Source organism: Hibiscus syriacus, unplaced genomic scaffold (genome assembly GCF_006381635.1).
Source record: "Hibiscus syriacus cultivar Baekdansim isolate YM2019G1 unplaced genomic scaffold, ASM638163v2 tig00109936_pilon, whole genome shotgun sequence".
NCBI lineage: Eukaryota > Viridiplantae > Streptophyta > Magnoliopsida > Malvales > Malvaceae > Hibiscus > Hibiscus syriacus.
This window is the reverse complement of record NW_024062533.1, coordinates 787101-792535: the sequence shown is the minus strand read 5'-3', so window position 1 is coordinate 792535 and position 5435 is coordinate 787101. Positions and strand designations below refer to the sequence as shown.

The following is a 5435-nucleotide window of genomic DNA, read 5'->3' as shown; positions in this document are numbered from 1 at the left end:
GAAATGGCAATATGGCATCGAAGAGCATCCGTAGCATGTTGCTTTCAAAACCCGGAAAAGTTCCATTTAGCAGAACTAGCACCAAAATGAGCTTTCACGTTGAACAGGAAGCCCCCAAAACTGTGTTCAGCTACTCGTTGAATTTCATCAACTTGTAGATCATCGAAAGGTAAAAACCCCACGTAGTACAACATTCGATGACCAATCCGTGACATCCATTCCACCCAGTTATACTGCCAGTCCATATAATCTTGTCCATATCAAAACCAGTTACTTTTGAACTCACTTAATCAGCCTTGTTCAGAACAGCTCCATTGTATAAACATCTTCTTAAGTATTTCCAACATTGGCTAAAACTTCTATTTCTTCAGCAGCTTTAGAACCACTGTCCTCTTCTTTCTTTGCTTTCAGTTAACCATCTCATCGTTAGATTTTTCGACATCCACAAACATTTTCTTCATTAATCGTCTTACCATTTTCCAGAATCTCTTCATCCTTAACATCCAATACCTGTCGTAATTCCACCGGTGTAGCAGCTGGGTCTAGCTCCCGGCAACCCTTAGGAGCTTGGGAGCTTCTTGACCAGTAAGCAAGTATGAAGGAACTTGATGAGAGAAACAAACATCTCTTCTCTAGGAATCCTCCTGATTTCTTTGTGATCAAGATGCCGGTGAAAGACCGTCTTGAAACCAGCAACCTAACAAGGGGAATAATTGTGACACCTAGTTCTTCATTGTAATCATCAAGTACTTCTACCATACAACTTGTGTATTACATCATTGGTTGTTAATTCATTCCAGTCAGGAGACCAGTTCCTATAGATAGCCCAAACATCACCCTTTCTTGGATATAAACAAATGGCTCCACCCATCCCCTTAGTCCACCTAACTTTGTGTGAAAAAGAATTCAGTGAGCTGTTAATCTCATGCCTATCTATTCTAAACTCCCCACATGTTTTTGAGAAACCAGAACCTACCCAGTCAAGTGGACTGAATTCACTGTTAGTTTTTGAATTAAGCCAGCTGATCCTAATCTTGAATGGATCTTGAGAAATCACACTATGGATCATAGCATAATATCGAGGCATCCCATCATTGTCATATGCAGCCATACCTGGTTACTTTCAAAAGATCTTTCGGTTCGATCCTTGTCAAAATCATGAAAATCTGGATCCGGGACATTTATGGACATTGCTTCCAAGGTTTCTGCATCTAAACCAACACCAGAACTTCTAGGAAAGGGTTGAGAAAATGATCCCCGCTGATTTCAGCAACAAACCCCTCACCCTTATTCTGATTCCATGCATCATTGTTTACCAAAGATTTGTCCTCTTTCTCATTGCATTTTCGTTGCCTCTAACATCTTTGGATGTAGTCTTATCTACCGGCGATGAATTCCATTCATTCAGTTTCTTTTGAATTTCTCTCTTAGCCTTATATATCAACATACTTTGAGTTTCTAGCTGGGACATAGCTCTTGTATTGTTGTACTTATTGGATCCATTAATCCCCGTTTCCAAAACTGCCTAGCTTAGATCCTGACAGATTAGCTGGACCACCATTCCTACACCCGTTTGATTGGTAATATTGGTTCCATGGGCGCCGACACTACCATCTTCCATGCCTTTCCTTCTCTTTGCAGCATTAGTATATCCACTTGAAGCACCACCTGCCCTTTTAGAGCCATGATGCTTTTTCCGCATGGCCTCTTCCCTTTTGGTTGCTGCCTGTGCTTCTCCCGCTCTCCTCACTTTCTCATATGCCTGTTGAACCACACTTGCAGCTTGAGCTGCAGTTGAAGTACCACCAGTCCTAGAAAAGGGACCCCATTGGACCAGCAGTATTTGACGAGCGGACAGAAGGGCTGAAGACCGACCTCCATGAGGTTTACTACTCTTGGAAGTTTTCACACTTGAAGTGCTTGTTTTGGCAGCATTGTAAAAACCCATTTGTCGCTTTTGAAGCCTTCGAGTTCCCACGAGGTGTTGGAACCGTTTGAGTTACTTTCCCACCCCCTCTCTTATCATATGCTACTCTCAGCCTTATCAGACAACAAACTCCAAGCCTCAGAAATAAGTTTAAACGCCCCTTCAGCTCCTATAGACTTATTTTTGTCGGGGTGCAGCATTAGAGCCAGCTTCCTATATTGTTTCACTGCTTCATCATCAGCTAGTGGATTCACATCGAGTATGCCATACCAATCAGCTTCCCCATTGATTTTGTTCTCTGCCGAAATATAAACATCAAGAGTGGCTATCATTTGGGGATACCATCAAGATCAGATACAAATTCTGGGCTTTCAAAGCGAATTTCTTAGCCCCGTTAATATCTTTGCAGTGAATTTCTCTCAGCGAGCTCTCTAGCTCTAGTGGCCTCATCCTTATTGCACTCCATTTCCTTTCCAGTGTCGCCGCTACGATAAAAGAGTCACCAGCGGAGAAATCTAAATATCTCAGACGCCCTACTTGTCAAGTCCTCAAATTCTGACTTTTCTCGTACTTTAAAAAAATGAAAAAGTCCAAGCTTAACGGAAAACACTGCAGGTAAAACATTAAAAGGGGGATTTTTCAGTAAAAAGGGAAAGAAATTGAAGTGCAAACAATACACAGTCAGGTGATTCATCGACATTTAAATGCAAAGCAACAAACAGGTCAAATGCAAAACACAGAGAACTTTCTCCTACATGAATTATCCAGATTATCGTAGACAATGATGCAACGAGTGGGAATAAGAAACGTTTTAAGAATCAAACTAATCCAAATAAACACGAATCAATATCCATGGATCTAAGTTCTAATCAAGCTTCAACTCAGCCTATGCAAACAATATATATATTCAAACCAAACCAAAGAGGGATCACTATTCATCAATCAAGATCCAGACCTTTTACTACTTAAAGTGATTAACTTGAAGAAGAGAGTGAAATTCCTTACAATAAAAACAGTGCTAGTAGATTGAACATTCTTTTGTATCAGATAGACCCCATGGACATACCTCCATCGCCATTTTCGTTTCCTTTTATACCACTATTTTCTCTAATAAATCCTTTATTAAAAAAAACCCCAAAATCTGACAGTTCCCCCCTAATACCAAAGCCGTAAAAAACTTTTATTTTTCTCTTTGAGAATAGAGATTTAGGGGTAGGGGTCTTTTCTTTGTGTTTTGTTTGCAATTTTTTCTTGTTAGTCCTAACAATTTTTTTTCATAATCATTGGTTGAAATTAACCATGGTTACCTTTTAACGTCAATTGGGGTTTATTACTTTGCTTGTAACACTATATTGGTTGAGAACCTTAACCATGGTTAGATTTAACTTTTCAATTGTGCTTACAACTTGCCAGATATCAAAACATTGACAAGTTCCCTTTAGGGGATAATGATCATTGTGCCTCATTATTATTTAATTTATATCTATATCTATATTTATTTACACTACTAAGTTTAATATGACTCAATCAATAGATAGAATAAAATCATTAAATAATATTTAATTTTATGATATGTATGAACAAATATATATAAAATTAATATTATTTTAAAGATCAAATTTGAATTCAAAACTCTACAGTACCCGAACTAGATTAGTCGATCAATATATCAGATACCAATGATTAATTCAAAAAATTGAACTCAAAATAGTTAAATCTCCTTACTTAACCACTTATCATTTAATTTTTAATCTTACATTAATATATATTAATAAAATTATAATAAATATTGTATTATATAAGAATATAATAACATAAATCAGAATGATTAAAATAGAAATAATTCAAAATTTAAACGATTAAATTAAAATTTTAATGATAAAAAAGATGAGAAGATAGTTGAGTAATTATCTACGAACTACTCAAATGATAAACCTATAAATAATATAGTTAACTACACGGATAATCACTTATATTTGTATTTTGTCTACTTTGGTCACTGATTTAAAAAACATAAGATATAGTCAATTTTATTTTTTATTTAATTAAGATATGATCACTTTAAAAGTAGCTGACCCTATTCTCATATGTAATGGGATGAGGGGAGGTAATGTAGTAGGCTGCCCCCAACGCCAGGTTGAGCAGCTTCCGTGGAAGACCTCCAGCAGTCATAATTATGAATTGCCCACCGTGAGACTCGATCCCACGACCACAAGGTTAGAGCCTTGCGCTCTACCAACTGATGGAAGATATGATCACTTTAGTTTTATTAATTACGATGTGGTCATCACGGGTTAATGATGTTACAATTAACAAAATATGTGACATAAAGTTGGTATAATCGCACATTTGGTCCCTGTTATATGCACATTCTCTCAATTTAGGTATACTTTTAAATTATTTTGAACATAAAATATATTTTTTAAATGAAAATAATAAAATATTTTAAATTAAGTTAATAATAAAATATATTTGATAAGTTAATATAAAAAATATTGTTTAAGTTAATATATAAAAAAATGTTATGAATTTAAGTATTTATACAATAAGGTACAAAATATATACAACATATTGTCAACTTTAGACTAAGTAATGGTTTTGACTTAATGGTTGGATACATGTTTAGTTTTCCCAGTGACTAAGGTTTCAATCTTTTTTACCCCAATTTGCTTTCCCTTATTTTCTTTCAACCAGAGGGTGACACGTTTCACTCTTTGATTGGTGGAAATAAATATATTAAATTAAAATAAAGTTAGTCCTCCAATCGTACGGTGACATGTGGCATAACTTGTGGATATTCGATTGGAGGATTAAATTTATTTTAATTTGTTAAAAATATGACTAAATTTAGAGAATAAGTAAATATGGAATAAATATATCAAATATTTAATTGTTGTTAACGAAAATTAACTACCACATCTTAATTAAATAAAAACAAAATGATCATATCTTATGTTTTTGAAATTAGTGACCAAAGTGAACAAATTACAAACATAAGTTATCATCTGTGTAGTTAACCATAAATAATATTAGGGGTGTTCAAATCAAGTACCTGAACCTGCATTTTCGGATACTCGTTCTTCGGGTAGTATTTGTCGGTTCGTGACCCAACCCGTTAAGTTCATGTAACACCCCAACCCGTACCCGACCCGGATACAAATCCGAAATGTCACCTTAACTTTTCAAAACTTTAACTTTTACAAAATCATTAAAATCTAAACTTTCATTAAAATAAAACTTAGTTTAGTTACATCAATTTGATCAAAATAATAAAAAAATTAGATCAGAGCATATGTAATTCAAAATTTTGTCTACATGCCAATATATTTAATACAACAAACTATACTTTGTGAATTACTTCTGATCTGATCTGTTGGTAGAAGTATGATGGCTTTACAACTCTTAATACTTAGTGAGGCATAATATAAACATGTAATAATGAATTCATGAAACATGCAATCCTATAATTCCAACATGAAATTACAATATGCATATATTTACTCAATCA

The 5435-nt window shown here is 34.8% G+C and overlaps 1 pseudogene; it reads right to left on the bottom strand.

The window, feature by feature from the left end:
* Positions 1–44: 44 nt before the first annotated feature.
* LOC120210803 lies at positions 45–2393 on the bottom strand (annotated as a pseudogene).
* Positions 2394–5435: the final 3042 nt, after the last annotated feature.